We start from the raw sequence: 24,162 nt of genomic DNA, 5'->3' as shown, positions 1-24,162 counted from the left end.
GCAAAGCAACTGCATGGCTGCGGCAGCGCGAGGATCTGTGCTGGGTACCTCACCTGGCTTCTCAGCAGCCTGAATTAGCCCAGATATAGAGGTTTGTGCTGCTGGACTCCTTCCAGCGCTCAAGTAGAGTGTTGTTAGAGAAACCTCCATGCATAAATGGGGAACAGGGGCTCTGAGATAAAAACTTGAACAGGATCTATTGCTCTGTCCTTTAAGGACTTCTACTGATCTGCTTGGAACGAACCCTCCCCATAGCAGGGACCGAGCTGTCCTGAACTGGCACTGGGGACTCTGAGCTAGGACGCAGAGACTTCTCAGCCTCATGATGAAATACAAAGATCTGGCTCAGCTTCTGAAAGCAGCCATCGTTGTATCTGCCACCTGGGGTCACTGTGTTCAAGGTTATTAAAAAGGAGAAGTATAATGTAACAAAGAAAATATAAGCAATAAAAAACCTAACCCCTGGAGGCTAAAATTGAGATTGCCATAAGTATACAAATTACTTGAAATTTTTATTGTGTGTGAAAAAATGAAGCCCTAAATTTCAGTGTGTAAACAGAAGTCTGCTTTAACAGGTCAGAGATTTGTATAAAGCAAGAGGTGAACTACCACAAGAAAAGCGTTATCTCTCATAGACCTTTTCTTATTGCATTTTGTCTTATCTCGTCTACCTGTTGGTTCATACAGTGTACTACAACTGACTTTAAAGATCTTTGTAGCAGTGTAATTTTGTGGTTGAGAAATCTTCAGTGATCTTGATGCTGATCTTGTTTTACACTGGAATTACTGTGCATATCTCAGTGGGTTTTCATATTATTTACACATGTGAGATTATAGGTGAGTCTAATATATATTTTGAATCTGCACCCATCTTACAGAATTTCTTAAGTGTGCTATTATTTAAACCTTTGTCTCAGCTAACCCCACATGATAGATTATGTACCTGCAGTACTTCTTAAAAGCACTTTAGCTGAATTTTCAAGCTGTCTAGGCTTAAAGTTGTCAAAATATGTATTTATGTTAAAACTCCTCAGAATGCTGTGTGGATGTAGATATTTCTGTGGAGGTGCTGCATCGTGATAAAGAAAAGGCTGGTTGTGCGCGGGGAAAAGAGCAGCTCCAGACGATGCAAATACTACTTCAAACCCCATTTATTGTCAGAGCGGCATCAGCCGTGTGTGTGCTGCTCGGAAGCTGGACATCCCCAGTGCTCTTTGAGAGCTGTCTCTTAACAGCAGCTGCAAAATTGCTGCCTAGTAGTCTGAAAGAGAAAGTCAAAGCTAAAGCAGTAAGGCACAGAAACCCTTTTCCCACTCTCTTCTGTTCACAAATCCTTTTATAAAGACCTGTAGGGACCCAGAGGACATATGTCTACTGCTGTACCTGGCCGTTGGGTGGCCTCCGTTAGAGCTGAAGAAGATCACCTACGTCTCTGGAGTGCATCTTTTTTTTTTTTCTCAGCTAAATATCGCTGAAGCTTCTAGATAATGGGGCTATACAAGACATTGCATGGAATTCAGACTGTTCTTTAGTATGAAAAATTGGTAAATCAATATTTTGACCCTTTTTTATAATTTCTAATTAGAAATTATGTGTATAATTTACTTAATGCTTTTCACAGAATCACAGAATCAGTCAGGTTGGAAGAGACCTCTGGGCTCATCGAGTCCAACCATTGCCCTGACACCACCATGTCAACTAGACCATGGCACTAAGTGCCATGTCCTGTCTTTTCTTAAACACATCCAGAGATGGTGACTCCACCACCTCCCTGGGCATCATCGAGTCCAAAACATTTGGACACAACATGTTTGTTGACATATCTGTGCATTCGATTAAATAAGAAGAACTTCAGTTATAGGTATAGTTGAAGGAGAATAGAGTGGTGAAAAAGTATTGCACATAGTAGTGTTTCTTCTATAGCTCTTTGCAAAGGGAAATCATCCATTCCTTGCAGTACTGAGGGTTATATAGTCAGAATTGCCTCACTCCTGTGTCTTTTGAAATAAACTTTGCACCACCTCCAAATAAAATTATTTAGCATCTTTTGTAATTACATGATCTTTAAAGCATCTCTAAGGACCACATTTTAGTCCTATTATAATCAGTATTCTTTGGAGTAATTCATTACTTACATCATCATGAGGTCAGAATCAGAACATTATGTTTTCATCTCTTATAGTGAGATAACTCCTCATACAGGGTATCATGCTGCTGTACACATAATTAGTACTATGTGAAGAACATAAATTAACACGTTAGTTTTGATGAGAATGTTGATGAGGTTGGAAAGGCATCATTAATATGCTCAATAGTGCAAACTAATACTTCTGATTTTAGCTTCCTTTGCTTTTCCTTTCAACTAGTTAAGCTAAAAATATGGCACAGCTGCTTTCCCTTTACACACGTGAAAATGTGTGGAATGTGAAACAAGAGAGAGAATTGCAACCCTTTGGGTGAGAAAACACGACGTTCAGTGCTGAGACACCAGTCTCATTGTCTCCTCATGGGAGCAGGGCAGAACGGAGGGCTCGGTGGTACCACTCGTTGCTGTAGGGACTGGAAGGTTTGGTCCTCCTGACACAGCACAGCAGCATGACTGCAGTAGTATGCAGCAGGATGGGTTTTGTTACTGGTTGATTATGTTCAAGATAAACTGCTAACTCCACTTGAGGTTGCTAACTGCGCTTTTTCCTTTCTGTGGCCCGAGTTGTTTTAAGCACTGTTGGACTTGAGCAGTCCCTCGAAAGCACATCGTCTAGTCCTCAGTTAACTGCTGCTAATGGATCAGATGATAGAAGATTAAGGCAGAAGTGGAAGATCCTTATGGATGTAAATCAACACTTATTAAAGACATCTAACTGCGTTAGGTCTCAGCAGAAAGGAGAATCCTACTCTAGGTTCTGATCTGTAGCTCGATAGAAAGTTTGTGCAGGATATCAGTAGAAAGAATGAATGGCAGTGAAAAGTGAAAGCTGAAAAGCTTTGTGAAGTATATTTATATTAATAATAGTTGACTCTTAAAAGGTGCTCTTTGCCTGTTGTGCTTTGGGCTTTTTACTAAGAAGGGTAAGTAGCCATTATCTACGTTGAACACTTTTTGGATATCCTTTGCTGTTGTGGTTGATGAATAAACTGCAAAGTGAGTATCTGATCCTGAAAGTGGATCTATGCAACAAGCTCTCATAATCTGGAGGAGCTCAGTGGATGTCAGTGGGAGCTACTCCAAGCAGGAGGATTAATCGATATTAAATTGACGGCCAAAGTAAAGGAACTGTGGACTGGAAGCAAAACGACAGAAAATATTGGTAGGAGAGAATTAAATTGTGCTCTTAGATAGCTCTTTTGTAAAACTAACTCAATCAGAAAGTCACTAATTAGTTTTTACAAATTCTGGGAGCGGTTTAAACTTGGCTGCCTTTCATAGTTACTGGAAGTCTCACATAAAATAGAGTATATTTCTAAAGTGATTGAATTAATGTTTTCATGTTACTGGAGTCTGCTTTTTCCTTTCCTTATTTTTGTTGATTTAATATGCAGGAGTATAATATTGCATCAGCACGATGTTGCATAGATTGCAAGTATATGACTTTAAAACCGGTATATTTTCCTAACTGTCATTTTTGAAAGTTTCTGGTTTTTCTTTTAGTTTTCTCAGTGTTTTTTGGTTCTTTGCCTCTTGGTAGTAGGGTGACCCAGCTTTCCAGTCACAGAGGCATGAAAAATCAGCATAATTAAAAGTCATATATTAAAGCAACTTTGTAACAGTTTGCTTTTCTAAAATGCAAGTGAGATATGAGAGAAGACTCACCCATGCTTGCGATGTGTGTTGCTTGGCAAAATCCGTCTATTGCACTTGGAGATTTGGTGATTGGTAGGATATTGCAGTTATTTTTATTGAAAACTCAGGGTTTAACTCACAGGACATTTTTAGTTCCTGACTTACATTATTGATTATAATTTCTGGTCAACTTGGATTCTCTTCCTATCTCTGTTCCCCTGATATTCACAGTGATGCCACTCTGCCTTTCTCTCTTAAATCCATCAGTTTTACATTCGGGTGATTTTCCACTTTTCTTCTCCTCCCGGCCCTTGGCACACTGCCTTACATCTCTCTTCCACTTTGCAATTTCTGATTTATTTCTGGCATCTGTTCAATTTCAGAAAAAAAATATTCTAGCCCATGAGTCTTGTAAGGCAATATAAATTCCATTTTTATCAACATTGGTCAATTAAAATCTGATGTTACCAAGCCTGTTTATAAATAACTTGACTATTCCAAATTTATGTTGATAATACCTTATACCATTCATTCCATATATATAACACTTTCATATGGCAGATGAGGAGAGATGTTTCTGTGAGACTATATACATTTACAAGTACAGAAATAAAATCCATTGACGACACCTTAAGGTCACACTCACTATGTGTTCGCTCACACTTATACACATGTGCATATAAGTTGCTTTGAAAGATCAACTTGTATATGAATATCTGATAAGATATAAAACTGAAGCCTGAAATCTGGGCTGATCTCTTGAGTTTTGGTTCAAGGCCAGACTCTGGAAAATTATTTGAGTTCCGATTCAGGCAAAATCCCTTGAATATGTTTTTCTGGCAATATTTTTGAGAACAGCTGATCTTTCCACATTTTTTCCATTTGGGTTAGAGATCTTAAGAGAGTAACCAAGACGCCACTGAAATGCTGCTGTTTGCTGCTCGTTGGAAGGAAAATGCAGCCCATACACATGGTGCCATAGTTTTGGCATTTTCCTCTGGTGTATCTCAAAGCTCTGGGTGATAGATAATGACATTAAGGGGAGTGAGATGAGGTTAATTGCAAAGCATTGCTTATTAGGTTTGAAAGAGAGATAATCACAGGGCATTCTAATTTCTTAAGACACTGATTAATATAACAGCTACAGAGAAAAAACTGGCAGTGAATATGTTGCTAGGGAGTTTGCAGGATTGCTGGTTTATGCATTTTCTTTTACAGCCTACACAGTTGGAGATAATTCAGAATCTTACTGTTTAAGAGTAAGCCAAGTATCTAAAATCTTGTGACCATATTTAGGGATGGATGAAATGTTTTGGTTAAAATAGCTCACACTCCCCTACACATGCCCATATTTCTATCTGGTCTTCAGACCAGTGAAAGGCAGAAGCAGGGAGACCTCGAGAGATTTCCTTTGCCTTTCTTTTAATCCATCAACTGGTTGTTAAGAATCTCACACTGCTTATTCCAGTATCCAAATGCCTGCCTTCCCTCTTGACCTGCTTGAATCACCCAGTGCCTTTACCAGTTACTGTATTCATCCACAACTCTATTTTGGTTTAATCATCCCATTAGTTGAAGCTGGAGAAACACTTTGTGGCATGCGGCACTGGTTTGTTCTGCATCTCATCCAGCATGATGCTGGGCTATGCCAAGTAGGGTTGTCTCCTGGCAAGGGTGGAAGAATAGGGGGAAAATTCAGAAGATATGGGAATGATAGCATTATTTGGGGCTTACACCTTTTTTCTTGCTGTCCCGTTGGTACTGACCTTTCCCAGGTGCTGTCATTCCCTGTCCATCCAGCATGTTTGTCTGGATAAAGGCTGTCTGCATCTCTGATGGGAATGTGCAAAATACAGAGAAGGCTAGTGCAGTTTAAAAATAACATTTATTAGCAGATAGATTAAAGGCTAGAGAAGGATGTTTGGTGGAACAGCGAGAAAGACACTCCCAAGCTATGTCTGTAATAATGAAATTCTTACAGTATTCTCAGACAATCTGTTCCCAGTATGTACCAGGACATACAGCATTACCCGTGGCTGTGCCAAGAGACCGGACTCCACGCATCCCCTGGTCGTCAGTAATTCAGCACAACACACGCAGCAAACGGATGCTCTGGCTCCTAATAGAGGATGCTTGAAAAACTCCTAAAGCAGGCAAAATTAAACAGGCTTCGGCTATACGGGAGGTGGATTCTGAAAGCTACCAGTGGCAAAATGGAAGATTGTTTTTGAAGAACGAGATGTCTCATTCCTGACCCCGTCACCTTCCGTGCGAGCCAGGGGAGAGCACTGATGCCAATCCAATAGGCATGCTCAGCAGATGTCCAAGTCTCTGGTTTATATCCAGTGATACTAAAGGTTGTTTATAAAGGCAAGACGTTATTGTTTTGAGTGCTTGGCACTGCCTCTCATCTTTTAAAAAGTTGAGAGGAACAAATATGATGAGGTTTCCAGCTATTTCATCTCAGTTACAAGAGAAGGCTGTCAGAAATCAGTGTGTCTTTGACAGCGATCCTGCACTTGTTTTACTCTTCGTTGCCCTGCTAGGAAACATCTTTTTGCTTGTCTTCGGGAATACAATCTGAAAGGGTTCTCTTGAATCACTGCATTCGGCCATCTGATACTGTAGAAAACCAAGTCATGTGATCCCTCAGATAACTTAAATGAATATATTTTTATTTTCTCCAGTTTATTGGTCTACAGTTGTTGGAAAGCTGCTCCATAACACTACTGTTCCCATGGCAAGAGAGCATCTGATTTCCAGACTAAATGTTTATATGTGTTGATTTTTCATGCCCTCATTGTCCATTAGTTAAAATAACTCTTTTTCAACTCTGATGTTCATTCTTGCCCTTGCCTCCCATCTCTGTGTATTTATAAATTAAAATGATATCTGTTCTTTACTTATTTTACTGCTGTCAATGATTCAAACTCTTCTTTTATAAAAGATAGCCTCTTCATTACATGTATCACCCCAGAATTCCTTTTTCTACATCTTTTTTAAACAAATGCATCTTGTTTCTTTGTTTCTTTTGCATGTGGTTGGTTAGAATTGTGCACAATATTGAAGTGAGATCATTTACAGAAGTGCTTTTTACAATGGCATTAACGCTTCCTTGCTTGCTTGGAAGCAACCCACTTTATACTGATATAGGGTGGTTTTGCTTTTTTTCCTGGCCAAGGGTAAAATGGGTAGCTTACAGTTATCCAGTAATTTAATAAATTTAGATTAAAGTAGAAATTGTTGCTGTAACTTCAACATGCATGGCCTTTCATGTTAGATTACTCAATTTCATTCCAACTTTATTACTTCAGTCATCAGAAGCATCCATTTTTCTCCTGTGATACTCTGTGCAATACTTCCGAACACAGCATCTCCATTTCTCAAGACTGGGCCTTGAAATATTCTTACTAAAATTTCCTCTGGGCTTGTTCTTCCACTTCCAATATCAACTGTTGTTAATCTACCTTAAATTATTGCCTTAAACACTCTTCTTCCTAAAAACTTTCCCTTTTAACCAGCAGTTTACCTCATAGCACTGAGCATACTTCCTTGGAGAATTGATTGATCTGTCTTGTCTAGACTATCAGTTATCAAATAAAGGGAGAAAGCAGATATTGCAGTGTGTCTCATTTTCCAATTACCTCTATGACTTTCATTATTCTTGCCTTCAAAATTTGTTTTTAAGCCTTGCATTACTGAGGTTGGACTAATGGTGAATCTATAGCTGCACAGGTTACCTTGGGATCTATAGCCATCAAAGATGATGAACAAAGTGCCTTTTAGTTCAGTCTTTACTGAGTTGTTTAATGAAAGGTCAGACGTTCATGCTGCAATCCTGATTTCACATCAGGAAAAATATACCTTCCTGAGCCTTTCGGAGTAAGAATTTCAGACTGTGGGATGTCTAACAGATGTAGTTTTCAACTGGATGAAAACTAACTACTAGGCTATCTCCCCCTCAAAATGCTAGAGAAGTAGACAGTATTTTTAGAAATTTCTATTTCTAATTTAAAAAAAGAAACTGAAAGAGGTTTACGCTGCTCCTTTTTTTTCTCCCAGCAGGTCACTGAGTCACTACTTCTCTTAAAATCTCATCCAAAACTTTCCTCGTTATTTCCTCATCATTTTGCATGCTGTGAAATAATTGCCATATAAAATGTTTCACCCTATAAATGAGTTCACCATATAAAATATATCTTGTATTGCATGAAGAATCCATAGTGGGCTATTCACAGTAGCCAAAAGAACTTCAATTTTAAGGGGAATTTTTTGGCACTATTTCAAAGTGAAAGTGACATTAAATGTAAATATTCTGAATATTGTAATTGTCGCTATTCACTGATAGTCCCTTTTACGAGCATCCTCACAGGGGTAAATAGTTTTCAAGAAACAAGATCTGCCTGTTCTGGACACAGCTTCTACTCAAAGGAGACAGCAGTCCTTTTGCTGAGCATTTCAAAGTTGTGCTTATTAATTGAGTCTATTTTGGCATTATATTTTCCTGAACAGGAGTGTCCTGAAATTATCAGTTCTTCTGAAAACCCATAAATGTAGATTTTTGGCTTCTAATTTTGAAAATCTTGGCTATAAGTTTTATATAGCGGTTCTGTCTGTCGAGAGAACACTTAGCCTGAGACCTCGCTCGTCTGGATTTAGAAGACAGAGTACAAAGACATTTTGTCTTTTGCTTGTCAGTTTATGGTCTTCCTTCCATGTTCCAATTTTTGTATAGTTGAAAATCACTTTTCCTTTCTTTGCAAGGTGAGAAATAAATCCTGCTTAAGAGTGCAGCCATTCTGCCATTCCTTGAATTACTAAGGAAGTTAATAAAATTTAATGAAATACAAAGTGTTCATATTAATGAGACTTAAGAGGCTTCTAAAATATTTCATGGATTGTTTTGGAGGACTCTGTGTAGGAGTCAACTGGGATGCGATCACTGAAACCTGTGGCTATACTGTAGCCTTAGGGAACCTGCGTAAAAATAAACCACATCGCTTTGATAGACCAAAGCAGCCAGCAGGAAGTAAGGGCAGAACTACACCGAACCCCAGTGACATAAGAGAGGCCATTAAAACAAATAATATAAATGAGCCTGAGACGGCTATGAGACCTGCAAGGTGATTAATGCCTGTGGTGACAAGTTGGAGGCATAGGAGGAGATTAAAGATTAAGTTAAAGGTAACAGTGCTAACAGGCCTTTTCCTGCCCAGCGCTTCTAATTGCTCTTCCTTCCTGCAGATCCAGTGGACAGCACTGCCTGCGCAGCGCCGCATTCCTCCCTGAGACTTGTCAGACTGGGAGATGAATGCAGTTTTTTTCAGAGCTTTGTTCAGACTTCGTTCTTTTCTTCCTTTTTTTTTCCTTTTCTTCCTTTTTTTCCCCTTTTTTTCTTCCTCTTTTCTTTTTTTTTTTTTTTTTTTACTGCCCGTTCTATCATCCACTGGGTGCACAGGAAAAAAATGAAAAGTCATGTCGAAGCTGTCCCTCTTGGCTTTAGGCATTGGGATGTCCTGCATTGGGATGTAAGTATATGTTGGTCCAAACCAGCCTCCAGCTGCCCAAGCTGGTACAGTTTGCAAAGGGGAGGCCACCCGGAGGCATAGGAGAGGATTGCACTTTTCTCTCACTTGGCTTTCCAAAACAGTCGTTCAAAGAACAAAAAAAACCTAGAGCATCAAAAAAGCCCAGTCTCCGGAACCATTGAGGCTCAGTTGTAGCGTATCTACTGCCTTATTTGCAGAAGGTTTTAACACTTGACCTGAAAAGTCAACAAAAGAATCACCATCTCCCATCTTAATAAATTAAGTTCTATCTTCTCTAATCACTTCCTACAAACACACAAAGTCATCTGTTTCCTTTTGGCTTAGATCTTGTATACTGTTTGGAGGAAGAAGGTCTACTTTTGTCAGCACTCCTGTTAAATTTATTTGCTTTTCTAGTTCAAGGAAAAAGCCTATAACTCTGAAAGTCATCCAATGCTTTTATTTATTTATTTTGCTCGGTTTGATTGATGCGTCTTTGTTCTGAGCCCATACAAAATTGACCACAACTACGGTAAAAGTGCCTCTTGTTAAAACACTTCCATAATATCCACGTGTTCCCCTCCTGCACTTGCCTTGTGTGGGAAGAAACTTGACCTTAGATGAAGGTGCATTGAATTCAGAAGTGCTTCGTCAGAAATCTTTCTGGCTGATAAGTCCAGAGCTTGACAATTATTCAGCCTACTTTGCTGTATGTAGCTCTGCTGCTTAAGTTACGAGCACTGGTTCTCAAGCTAAGATGGAAATAGGGCAGCTAATTTGCACTTAAGGTCCTGACTTCCCTTTGTGCCCTAGAAACCTTTCACCCATCTCAGTGGGCAAAGGGAGTCACTTGGAGAAGCAGAAATGCCACCCTTAGATATCATCAGTGCTGACATATGCAAATAGATGTTTCTAACAAAGCTTCATAATTGTTCGTTGGTTCTTTCTAGCATAATTCAGAAAATATGCTGTAAAAAATTATGGTGATGATCATTCTTCCAAATAATTTGTGTAATTATCTGTAGTTATACTTGTGTCTATGAATGTATGTATACATATATATTTATTTATTTCATGTTTCATAGGCCACCAAGATTTATTGTCCTTGGTAGTAAATATTGACCTTGGATTTATCTCAGTCAATGTTTACCTCTTAGGCCAATAAATCTTGAGGTTCACCTTAACAGAAGTCAATATCTGCTTAGTGTTCAGCTCCATCATTCATATAAATATTTTAGTGACCTTTGCATGTATTAGTCTATTTTTTAAAGTCAACTTAATGTTACAACTCCTATGGCACATTGGCAGTTTATTTTTCAGATCTGTTTATTCATTTAAGATTTTTTTAATAACCTCTGATATTACCGTCGAGGTGTTGCAAAAAGCGTGCAGTATGTTTTTTGAGGAGAGTCTCAGGACTGTGAGGGCACGTTGCTATTTCAAAAGGAGGTGGCCCGTAGTACCAGTGTGTACTTGTACGGTTCATCATGCCTTTACCTACTACCAGGATATAAGCGTTGCTTTGATAGCTGGCCCTTTTCTGGTCTTTTTTCAAGACTTTCTTTGTACAAGCAAATCTTCCTGAGATCAAGTGTTTGCTTTTCTGTATCTGTCACTGAGTTTAGGGTTAGCAGGGACCTTTAGACTACCTACTCTGACCTTTTTATCTCCTGCCATCTTTATCTCCTCTATTTAAGAAACACTTTTTGCTGCCTTCCTCCTCCCTTCTCTTTTGACCCTCGCCAAGATGAATTTTCTCTGCAGTGCTGTTATTAAAGTTTTCTTTTAAAATTGCATTTAATTTGATGTGATACCATCTCAGTCTAGATTCAAGCTGAAGTGTCCCAAACTGGAGCGTTGCTTTGTGAGCCTCTCCAGGCTGTCACCCCTAAACATACACAGACATTGCCCCTTCCTGCCTCTGAGCCGGGCATGGTGTGTTCTTAGACATGAGCATTGCATCTAAATATTATCTCAAGCCTTTCAGGCATGGGTGGGGTCCTTCCCGATATCCTCCCCCTAAAAAGTGAGATGCAAAGTGGGGTTTAAATGCCTATGAGCTTCTTCCACTTCCTCCAGCCATAGTAACATGTAAAGGAAGCATATAAGGTGGGTCTAGAAGTCACAAAACCCTCTCTTTAAAATAAAGCAGCCTGAAGGCAAGATTTTTATGGGATCCAGGACAGTTACTTAATTCAGGCACTGAGCTCAAAATTTTCCTTGTTATTATTATTATTGCATTACAAAGCACATCTATAAAACTTGAGATTACAAGCCACTTCACCAGCACAGATAAGAGAGATGTTCTTCATCCCAGAACGTTCTCACTCCAAATCCCTGATTCTACCACCCCCTTTTCATCAAATTACTCCTTTTATTTCAAGTATAAGTGCTGACTGTTCACATGGATAAAAGATTGCAGGGTTAATTTGTGAGCCTATAGAAAATGTACTGTGAACGTAGAGAGGTTTCTATTATTTGTTATAAAGGTGCTGTCGGGGTAAATGGTTTAAAAACATTGTGCTGTGGAGAATTCTGATCCCTGTCACATGAAACAGCATAAATGTCAGACTGGGAATTTATATGAATATTCCTTGAAGAGAAGCAAAGACAAGGAATTAGTTGCTCTCTTGTCCTATTTATTCCCTTTAATTGGATTTATTTTTAACTGGGCTTTAGTATAGAAATTTCTGCTTCATTTCATTATTGTATTTTGGAATTTTCTATCAACACAGATGAAGCCTGTTTGCCCTACATTAAAAATATATTTAAACCACTGGAGATATATTTCTTAAAGAGCAAAATCTTCTATTTTTTTAAACCTAACCTAAATCAGTTCTCAGCTTGCAGAGAATATTTTAAGGTGCCAGTGTTGGAGCAGTTCACAGCAGTGTACCCAGCCAGGATTCGGGATTTGGAGCAATTATACCTGCTGATACATCAAGTCTTCGAGAGAAGGAACCGTGAAGCATTTTCTTTTGCAGAGGGATTTGTATGCTACAGGCCATATCATAGCTGGTTTATGCGTGAGACCTGATAGAGCAAGCACAGCACAGCACTTGGCTGTTTTTCCGCGCATGCCTCTAAGTCAGACTGAAGAGCAGCTTACTGTTGTCAACGTTTGATTCATAGAGTTGTGTAAATGGGCAAAAAATTCCTTTCTGTCACGCCAGAGGCCAAATTAAACAGAAATCTGTGAACCGGGAGAGTTATTTAGTTGGGAGGAAGCAACATGAGTCGTGTGATAATGTACTCCTGCAAGTTTTTTTGCAATTTGTTTCGGGGCTGAGTTTGTCCTAGTTTATTTAATGCCATAAAATACAATTCTTCCTGCTGAGAAATTGTTTAAAAAAGATACCGGCATGAAGGCAAACACGGAGTAAGCAAAGCCAAGCAAAAAGTGTTTGAAGGTTTGCACTGAGTGACTACAACCGTCTGCGTTAATACTGATCCAGCAGCCTGCCCAACGAATTCTTCATCTTCCTTTTCAACCAGGCATGTAAAAAATGTACTGCAGATATGCAGGAAGGCATACACAACACTGCTTTTTCCCCTCTGCCGTCCTGGCAATGCTCATGAAAGCCCAGCATAGCTGAGATTTCCAGATTTGCTATCACCGTGGAAAGATAAAAGTAGACCTGTGCACATTACGTTGCAGAATTTAACGCTGGGCATTCTTGGTGGGTTTTTTTAATGTTTGCAGCAGAATGCAGAAGAAAGAAATTAGTGCCGTGTTTGCCAGGCAGGTTTTTAAAACACAGCAAACGGCTGGGGAATTAGTGCTGTGAGGGTCCAAGTAGCAGGTGTTGCTGCCAGTGATATTGCTGGGTGTCTTCAAGGTGTCTTTGATGTACATTTTAGTGGTTAGTGAAGACTTGGAAAGAAAATTATTAAGAAAGATGGAAGAAAGTAATGTAACTGTGTCTGAATTTATTTACATAGGTATGAAGAAAGCGCGCCCGTAGGTCTGTGTTTGTGTATCTATAGATTTAAACGGCTCTTCATGCTTAAAAAGCTCCCTTCAGACCCCTGCAAATACAGATCACTTAAGAAAAAATGCATGTATCATCTGATCTAATCGATCTCTATTTTCTCTTTCTTTGAATTAGTGGAGCTGTAAAAAAATGAAGCAGCTTAATTGCGATAGATCACTGAAAAGCTCCTACAAAAGAAGCATTTGTTGTTTAGGGAAAATTTATCTCCAGTTCGTCTTATTGTAAAAGATTCTATCTCAGAAATGCTGTGAATCAGAGATGAAGGGGAGTAATGATAAACTTAGGGAAAACATAAGGAAGATGTGTGGGTGTATGAGTTTGCACATGTCTGTAAGCTATAATAGATATGCAAATAGAAAAGCAAGTGCTTGTGGACATGTGGTTTTGTGTCAGCTATGAATTTTATTCATCAGCTCTTTAACACTAGATTTACACACTTAAAAAATCATTCTGACTCATTCTAGAGAACCTTTATCAGCTATTTTATAATGATTTCATTTACTGATCCAATTATAAACTAAATTGAATCCTATCCACTAACACAGGTTAAAATGTTTTTATTATACGCAGCTGTTTGATATCTCCAGGTGTGGGAGCACACAACAAGGATGGAAATTAATTAAGCAAGATGTGGGAGATGCAGCTGTATGTTATGTGCTTGTCAGCCAGGGGAGACGCATGTCAAACACTGCTTGATTAGTTGCAGCACGCGTTCCTCCGACTCGCAGCAGGCACACTGCTGAGTGACTTGGGAGCTACAACTCTGCAGAGCCTTGGCTTCAGTCTCTAGTCACTTCTGAGCTTTTCCAGTGGCACTACGTATTGATACACATATTACCAGAATTACCCTAGGAGCTTCCTGATGTACAAAACTATTTTACATGAACATGATAAAAACCCCCTCTAACTGCATCTATATTGAGCATCTTGTCATTCTTTAGCACTCTGTCATTCTTCAGCATTAGCATCTTTAGCATTCTTGCAGTATCCTGATTTTTATGTTAATGGCAAGGACCACCAGGCATGGAAGGGAAAAGATTTTAACCTACTACCTGATAATTCTTATCTGTTTTTGTGCTGATGCAGTTGCCAGGCACAGGTGCTGTCTTGTGGCACTCGAGCTTTTCTTCTAGGTGGAGAAGCTGTAGTCATAAAAATAGTGTGTAGGAGCAGAAAGTGTGTGATTTGAAAGAACAATCATAATTATCAAATACAATTTAATTTTCCTGTATTTATAGAAACCTGTCAGAAGTGATTATTGCACAGAGTGCAAAAAAAAAGGTAAAATAAAATAATGAAAATAGGTGAATATTGTGTTCATGTCCATGTTCCACAACCACAACAGTTTGCTTGTAGACATGCTCTAAATAGGAAAATTGGGTGAATTATTAGAATAAAACTTTCTGTGTCAACAATTTGCTAATCATAGGGATGCAAGAAAACATAAATATATGTAATTTCATTTTCATGAAATAGTGTCCTTCATCTCAATCTCAAAGGCAAAACAAAAGATGCTATTACTGTTGTGGGGGAGGTATTTCTCTTCACTGCATAATGTGAACAGTAAGGTAATGTACAGAGTATGGTTTTGTTCATATTTACTTATGTATGTGTGAAATACAATTTATCATAGTTATTATTTAAAATAATGTCCTATATCCCTATATAGGGATATCCCTAGGGATATATGTCCCTTGTCCCTGTGTTGAGGGACATCTGCTCCAAGAGATTGCATAATAGTGCATTTAAAACTGCAAACCTCTGGGAGCTCTTTAAATCTCAGCATGCACTATTATATTTTCAAAGAACTTCAGCTGTGGTGACCATGAAATTGGGACACGGTGATGAGCGATCTGTATCAGTGCCATTTACCAAGGGCTTCTTTAGCTGTATTACCTGATTACTAAAGTAAGGATGAGGGGTAGTGCACAGTGACTCTCTAGCTTCATTGGGATAGTCCAGAAGAGGGAGCTTGAAAATAAAGAGTGAAGAGATTTAAAAGTATGAGAAGGAATAAATTGTTCAAATATGGGAACTTTGTTATGGTCACCCTTTGTCACTGGTGGAATTTGCTTCATATTAATAACAACAGAGATTGTTTTGGGGATGATAATTATTCTTGTGGTGTTGTGTTTCTGTCCTACCAGAAGCAATTTTCTTTCAGCTATTAAGTTAAAATACTTATTTTTTTCAGCATGGTATCTGCCGTTGTTTTTCCAGAATGTTTGAGAAAATGACAAGTAAGTAATTGTGTGGAAAATGTAAATCATATATACTCATCTGTCACTTAAAGGGCCATCCTTCTCTTTAGCTCAAATACTCCGACCTCATTTCGGTGACGCCAGGGATGAATTTGTCCCACTTTGTCTGAAGTACATGGTTCGTCATTGTGATAAGCGTTTCCCCAGGTCGCTTCTGCAATGCTAACGCATACGAATAACGCCTTTGACTTCGTTGCAGTGCCCTTCTGTTCTTCTAATAATAATGTATTTGGAGCTTTCTCAAAGTAAAAGCTTCAGGAGAGTATGCTTGCAGCAATGCTGTATTCTTATAGTAGATAACCTCCATAAATGGCTCTACATTAGAGTCCGGTACCTGCTGGCTAAGGAAAGAGTTCCTAATCGCTATCCTGTACCTACTAAAACAGAAAGAAGCCTGTGCAGTCTAGTATGTGAGCTTCTCTATATATGTATGTATATATTTGTACATCGTAACCAAGTAGAAAGTGTATTTTATTGACTCAAGTTTCTCTGGGTTTTTTTTTTTGCTTGTTTGTTTTTCTTTTGGCATTTAATTTTTTTTCCCGTCTTAAATTTTAGTTCCAAGATCAAAATCTGTTGATCTCTGTGCACAAACAGAAAACAAGCAAACAGACGTGATTAAGTTTCATTGAAATATCATTTTCAACAACAATGTCTTAGTTTGATTTTAACCTTTTACTAGGAAGCTTAATTCTGAAATAATTTCATAGTGAAAAGTAGATCCTCTGAAGATATCACAGCAGGACATATAGATGGGTTTCAAAACTTTAAAAAACATTTTAAATGGGAAATGACATCAGCCATTTTCCACAAGAATATTCAATTTATTAAACTGAACTTTTTTTCAGAAATGTTACCTAATTTCTAATCAAGGCCTCCTGATGTGCACAGACTTTGTTGATGAGCAATGATATTAGTGATGTGAAGTTGGGATACAGTCTCGTTGCAGTTATTCATGCAGAAGCATGCAGATATTCCTACATCAGTACACAGAGAGCATATTTTCCATGCATTATGCATGGGATTTCCTCCAGCTGGCCTCCTGACTCACGCTCCCCCGCCTCCCCGGTGTCTGCGGCTGAGCACAGGACCACCTCATCTCTCCCACTGGGAGAAGCTCGGTGCCAAACCCTGGGCTCCCGGCGGGTGGAAGGGGCTTCCAGACATCCCAACTCCATCCTCCTGCTCAAAGCAGGTCCAGTCAGAGTTGGCTGCTGTAACTAAGAGCCTTGCCCAGTTGAGTTTTGAAACACGCCCCCTTCCCTGGGCCCCTCTTCCAATGTTTGACCACCCTCATAGTGCAGTTTTTTTCTGTATATCAGGTGGGAATGTGCTCTGTTCCCATTTTGCCCGTTGCCTTAGCATTCTTCTGCTGTGCAGCTCTAAGAGTCTGGCTCTGTCTTCTCTACGCCCTCCAATTAAGCACTTGTAGACAGCAATAAGATCTCCCTGATCTTTTCGTAAAAGAATAAACACAGTTCTCCCACCCTCTCTCCACTGGCTGTATGCTCCAGGGCTTGGACCATTTTGGTGGCCACTGTGGACAGGCTCCAGTTTGTCAATGTCTTTCTTGTATGGAGGAGCCCAAAACTGGACATGGTACTCCAGGCTGTCTTACAAGGGCTGAACAGGGGGAAAGAATCAATTCCTTCAACCTGCTGGCTACACTCTTTTTGATGCAGCCCGGTCTGCAGTTGTCCTTGAACTATGAACTATGAAAATGTATGAAACTGGTCTGCAGTGAGAGACTCTGGAGAGATGCCCTGTGTTCAGCTGGGTCTGCTAGAAGGGGTGCTGTGTGGCTGCAGTTTGGTGTTAGACACAGCATGATATGTGGCTTAGCATGAACATTGTGTAATGTCCTCCTCTACCTCCCAGCATCCGTCATGTGCCTTGCCACAGGGCTTCTTATGCAAACAGGCTGATGGGTCTGGAACTGGGACTAGCTGAAGGAAGTGTGAGGCTTCCCTCAACCTTGTGAAAGGTTTGCTAGAGGTGATAGTAAGAGATGGGCCTGAGCTACATTTTCACCAAGCCCTGCCTCTTGGACAGGTGTGGTACAACCAAGGCCTTGGCAGCATGACTTTAGTGAAATGATGCTTCTGAGGGGTGGGCAGGAAAAGAGGCCCAGGTGAAAGCAAGGGGGTAGGATGTGGGATTGGACCTTGTCACTCTTGAGTCACAAGGTTCGCCCCTTTTTAGAGGGTCACCATCTTGTTGCAGTTGGCCATGGCAGATGGTTTCCAGATGAAGGTCTCTGCACACACTCTTTCTCTTTGAAAGCTGTTGTTACCATGTTGAAGATGATGTGAACCATTGACATGTAGATGTATAGAGTCTGTAAAATGAGTTGAGGCTCTGCTCATAAAGTTCCATTCAGTTCATTTGATGTAATAAGTAATGAACCTATGAAAGGACTTCATAAAACAGTAAAAATGGAAATACTTCACAGAAATAGAAGAAGACAAATTTTTATTTCTTTGTGTTTCACATGGCCGTTAGTTATGTGGACTTGTGACTTAATAAATGTTATGGAATTAGACATGGACTTTAATTTTAACCTGTCATTCAGAATGTCTTCTCATGTCCAATTTCAAAGACTTGTGTGGTCATTACAGTAAAATTAATGTATGTCTTAATTGTAATAATACCTAAACATTGGCCATTATACTAAAGTAATTAAATATTCTCACTTGTTAATAGCTTTGTATTCTGCTGTAATTAATTTGTTGCTGTCCTAACAGGAAAAAAAAACGACAGAAGTAGATGGGTAATGTTTTCATTAAGGCTTCAGTACTGACCCTTCCTCTTAGGTACATGCCTGCGACACCACATGTTTGGTTACAGAAATTGTAAGCTTTGGGCTGTTAGTTTTAAATACCTCTAAGAAGGAATCTTTTTTATTTTACCTGTGTGCATTGCTTTTGTTCTCAATAGTCAGTAAATAATAGTAATTGTTTCTCAGTGGTTTCAGTGTTGTACATCAGCAATGACATGCAGCGTTCCTAGGAACAAGCAGTTTGGATCGAAGCCTTGTATCTACACACAGCATAGACCCTCGCATTTTATTCGGTGGTAAAAAGTACTGCATTTATTCCTTCGCTACATAGATGTTAATCGAAGCCAGTTGTCTGGTTTAAATCTGTGCTCTTCATCCTTACAGAGCAGGAGAAGCGGTTGTTAGAACAATTGCTAGAAAGTTGTTATCTTTTCAGGAAATGAATCATAAGAAAATATTAGACATACACGAGAAGAGAAACACTCCCCCCTCAAACTTTAGAATCTTAAAATAGTACCAAGATACAAGAGCTATAGCTAAAGAAAGGCAGAGTTACTATCAACTATGTTTACTAAACTTTAAAGGTACGTAAGTAGGGAAGGTTGAAAACACAGGAATCCTCCTGCTAGGGCAGCCTCACTCCGAGAAAACGCTGCGTGTCTTCTGTTGAATTATGCCAGAGCAGCTACGTATCTTTTAAAGCTATCCTCAACAATACAGGGCTTGCTTTGTTTTGCTGGAGAGATAGCAAAAGAAGAAAAAACTCTGTATAGTGCACACACTGAAGGCTTTCTGAGTCTGCCTGCACAATGAAATTGTTCTGATTGAACTCTGACAAGTTAGAGCCTGCAGGTATAACGAGGATTTTCCATTTTTGCCTAACACATACACATTTTGTCTCTTCCATTTTTCCTTTCCTGCAATGCATTCAGCACAGCCAGGGCTGGAAAGAAATCTGATTGTGAAACTGATAAATTGTCTTACATAGTTTCCCTATTTTGGCCATTGCCATGGTCTGGTTCTGAAAGTGCTTGGAATCCTCCTTCTCTCGCTTTGTTTTAACAAGCTGCTTCTCGGTTGCCCATTGCCAGTGCTGTGTTACCTACAGTGCACATTATTTTTTTTGTCTGTCTCATATTCTACGTCATCTCCAGGCAGCCTCGGTGTAAAAGCAGATGAGATGATTTATTTTTATCACTCACTTTTTCTCGTGAGAAAGAGAACCCCTTGGGCCTGCCCTCTCTATTGGCTTCCCCTTAGCAGAGTCATTTGCATCTTGGCAAATGGCGTCTATAAAATGCTACTGAATTAAATCAGCAGAGTGTTTCATCATATTTATTTTGCAGTCACTGTGACAGACTTTTTGCTGGTCTGAATAGCTGCAGTTTCATTGATTTGAGTGGAGTTTTCCTTCCTTGCATGAAAAGGGAATTGTCCCAACCTGGACAGGTGGCCAGAAGTCATTACAGACGACAGACAGCAGAGGATCAGCCCCTGTGATTTCAGGTCTGATTGCAGTCGTTTGCAATTCTGTACACTTATGGAAGACACTTTATGTGTTAAAACTTGCTGTACGCCTTTGATATCTTTGACCTTTTAAAAAAAGTCTTTTAAATTTTGATATTCCCTAAGAAGACAGATGGTATTTTTTGATTGAATAGATAGAGATTTCATGTCTAAACACATTTCTTGGTTTCACTTTGTTGGACTCGTTAACTGCTCTCTGTATGTTCTATGCTGCTCACAGTCCTTTCTTGTAATTTGTTTTTGAATGACACTGTCAAAAAGTTACAAAGAATTAAACGTGCAGAAATCCCCCTGGAAAACATTGGTAGTGTCCTGCCAGTGTGTCCCTTTGGATCCAAATGTGGATGTTCAGGTACGGACAGTCCCACCTGCAACTACACTTCCAAGCCAAAAATTGCCCCTGATGCCTTCTGATTGGAACAAATGTTTGACTCCAAGTGCCATGAGTAACCAGATACAGATCCTCTGGAAGTAGATAGGAAAGCTGTGAAAAAATTGCAGAGCCTGTCAAAAGCTTTGGCTCTGGAGAGGGGGAGAAGGAGCCCTCCAAGTACTGGTGCTGAACGGGGGATGTGCTGGGTGCAGTGCAGCTCTCGTGGTTGCAGTCTCATGGAACAACAGCTGAAACAGCAGAACCGGTGCCCTGTTTTCTTCTTCCATCACCTGAACAAGTCATCTGGAAACAGGACAAACGATATGTTTTCAACAAAAAAAGGAAATCCCTCTGAGCAGTTCCCGTTTACAGCACAATCATAAAAATCGTGGCAAAAAAAATCAAACCCTTTCCCTATCAATTCAGCGCACAGCATTGTTAGCACGGTTGGTGCCAGCAGTTAAAGAGCTGGTGCAGGGGCAGAAGACAGAGGCTGCTGTGTTCTTGGTGCTGCAGCTCAGAGAGAAGATGAAATCATGGTAGTTCAGCATTGGGTGAAGACTTAACTACTGATTTTCTGGCTTTCTGTTTACACTGGAATAAAACCTGCTTGTGCTTGAAAAAAAAATTGCTTGTTAGGAATCTGTATGTGTGTGTCTGGCCCTAATTATTTAACAAAACCTTCAAATCCAAGAAATACAACTACCGACTTTTGCAGAGCTGTAGAAGAATGTGGCTACCGTCTTTGCTTGATGGTGAGATGGTTGTAGCACTGTATTTGTAAGGGTGTTTTTTTTTTTTACCGTAATGGTCAGAAGGTGATTTTTGAATGACTTAAAAACAGTGCATGGTACAGGAAAAAAAACAAGAGGCCATACTTTTGGCCCTGGCCATATTATTTATGCCTTTAGCGAGTGCCACTTCTTAACTCATTTGGTATTTAAAGATTTACTTGTTTTCTCTACATAGTACAGACCCAGGACACATGGCTGAAACTGCATTTGGAGCATAGGACGTTTATTGTGGAGGTGGAAAATATGTCTGCTTATTGTAGTTTCAGATTTTGGCTTAGGTCAGGAACAAATTTTTCAAATTTTCAAAGTATTTTGGCATGTTGATCCTTGGGACATTTTTGTGTTTATTTCAGACACTGCGAATAAAGACAATAAGAAAATTTTCAAAACAGATTCTACACATAGTCTGAATTAAATCAAAAGCCAGATTTCATACAGGGACCTTAAGCATTTGGTACTTTAGGCGATGATAATTTCCAGAAGGGTGGTTTTCTTTGGTGGTATTATGAATGTCCTAGTTTGTGGCTGTCAGACTTGTAGGTTGGGAAACTTTGAGGCTGCCTGCTGATCCGTATCATCTGAGATCTGAGTCTGTTTAATGAATCTCAAATTGAGCATCCAAAAGCAGAAACACTCTGACTCAGTAATCACTGTGAGAGATCTTGGCCCATATCAATTAACAACAATACTTCCCTAGTAGAAAAGAAACATGACGATGTCTTTCCAGTGACAGTCATGATATTATTGGTCACTTGCATTTATTTATCAAAGATATGCCCCTGTTTCACTTTGGAGATGTAAATCAGCATCACCATGACTTTGGTGTGTCTGTGGTTTATATGTGTTTTAGGCTAATGTTTGATGACATGGCCTTCAAAAGTCTCTTCAAAAATCCAAGTCTTACTCTAATAAGGTGGAGACTTTGCTGAAACACATCATATATGTGATGCTAGAATATTTCCACTAATATTCCGCTAGGCTGTAAATACTAGTGTAAAACTGCTGTTACCGCTAATAGACTTTGGGTTCATTACACCATCAGCTCGAAGTTTTAGTCTGTGAGTTTTAAAGATTTTTTTTTCTAAAACTGAAAGGTGTTGTAGAAATGAGATGTGGAACATTTTGGAGAAGGGTGCAGTGCTATACATAATTTATTGGAGACTGTTTGTACAGTCAATTGTTAAGTTATAAATAAAATACAGCCTTAAAACAAAGGCGAAAGGCTGAAATTGTGGGTAGTAATTTCCTCTGTATTACTATTAAAAAAAAAGTTTCCAAGTTTGTTCAAACAGTCACATTTTGGTTTGGTTATTGATATTCACAGTGTCGCGCCTATTTTTGGATGTATCACAGTGAAGACTTTCTGCCACGCAGAGTGCCTTTCCCTACGGTAAATCTTCCACAGGCTGCAGGACTGTTCTTAAAGCTCGATGAGGTGCCCAGGCACAGCCAAGGGGAAACCATGGGAGGCAAATGAGCCTCCGTCATACTGAATTTCCAGATCCCAGAGCTACTGACGAACAGCTTGACTTGCCTCATCGACATAAGGTCTCTTGGTGTCTGTTCCAGTTCGGCACCTGCCATCGTGGTACTTCTGCCATCCCACCTGAACATCAGCTCCTTTTCTTTTAGGCTGAGGGCACCGAGGGTTGGCACAGGGACCAGCTCCACAGCCTGCACCAGACTGGTGCTTCTTTTCTGCCAACAGAGAAGCCCCTTGAACTGGAGAAAATGCTGAACCCATTTAAGATCATTAACAATGAGTTTAGTGGATTTAAGAATACAGTCCATATACTTTTCAGAATAGTTTCTTAGAATCATAGAATCGTTTTGGTTGGAAAGGACCTTTAAGATCATTGAGTCCAACCATTAACCTAACACTACCAAGTCTACCGCTAAACAACATCCCGAAGCACCACATTGACTCGTTCTTACAGGTCTTTACATTGGTGCTCAGAATGAGGTGAGAAAGAGGTTTCTCCTTAGAGCCTTTGAGCAGGCTTTTTACCGGTGGTGGAGGTATTTCCTGAATGTGAGTAGGAATAGCACAGGGTGGGCCTGATGAAAGAAGAAGAGTAAAATATACCATTTTATTACAGATCGTGGGTTAAGCATCCCTTGCAGGTACTGCGGAGCAGCAGGAGATACCTGGTTTGAAATCTCCCAGTTCTTCTACAAGTGGTGCTGATGCAGAGCTGCGATACTGAGCAAAAACATTCTGGCTGGTGAAGAGGAAAGAGATGACCAATTTGAACTTAGGAGTGAAACATTTCCTAGAACTGAGCCTGAGTAAATTCTGGAACAGTTGAACAGGAAATAAGCTAATAATGGGATTTTACAATATGCATTTCCCATATAAGGCATTGAAATGTAGCATGGATTTGTTTGCCGATCTTCTGGCTATTTTGATGAAAATTTAGGTTTCTTCACTGTTTGCGTTTTGTTACGATTAGGAGGATTGTGCTCCATTCCAGGCTGAAGCATTTCGTCTCAGCACTGTTGTTCATGGTACCTGGTTGGACCATTCCTAGACCAGACCAGGGAAGACACTAGTTAACAATTCCTCCTTGCTGCCTTTTGTTTGTGTCTGGGAGCTATTTCCTTTAGCCCTTGAGACTGATGCATAGGAAGGGGAAGAGAGGTGGGGAGTGCCTGTCTTGGTGCATTTCATGCTTCTGAAAATAAGTTCCCCAAAATCTGGTGTGGGGAAAGGAAGCCCTGGCTCCAGGGAGCCTGCTGTCTCCCTCAATAAACAAAGGACTGGATTTGGGCAAGTTGCCCATAGTGTTGGTGCAGGGTGCGTTCCCGTCCTTACTGCTCTGCCTGGCCTTTTAAGGATATGTGACAGTATGCTGGAGACCACAGTAAGGTGTGTAATTCAGCGGTGATTAATGAGCACACGGCTCTTCTGCAGCTTCGGTGTTTCTGTAGCATTGGTCAAATTCCCTTCTCACGAGTACCTCACTGAGATTTTCAGAGTTTGGCCTCTTCCGCACTGTGAGTGCAATCTCTTGCCAGCTCTTATGCTACGTTAATTTAGAGCCACGTACCTTTCCAAATGTGCTCTGTATTGTGGAACAGGTTTTGCTTGTAAATGTGAGGCCAGATGTTCAGAAGAGAAGAG

General features: G+C 39.8%; 1 protein-coding gene across 3 annotated transcripts in view; it reads left to right on the top strand.

Annotated features, from left to right (window-relative positions):
- Positions 1 to 24,162, top strand: part of PRKAR1B (protein kinase cAMP-dependent type I regulatory subunit beta) — a 98,111-nt gene that overhangs the window by 30,560 nt on the left and 43,389 nt on the right. The window lies entirely within an intron of this gene.

This window comes from Nyctibius grandis, chromosome Z (genome assembly GCF_013368605.1).
Source record: "Nyctibius grandis isolate bNycGra1 chromosome Z, bNycGra1.pri, whole genome shotgun sequence".
In the NCBI taxonomy this organism is placed as follows: Eukaryota; Metazoa; Chordata; class Aves; order Nyctibiiformes; family Nyctibiidae; genus Nyctibius; species Nyctibius grandis.
Note: the sequence above shows the minus strand (reverse complement) of the source record. Positions and strands in the feature narration are given on the sequence as shown.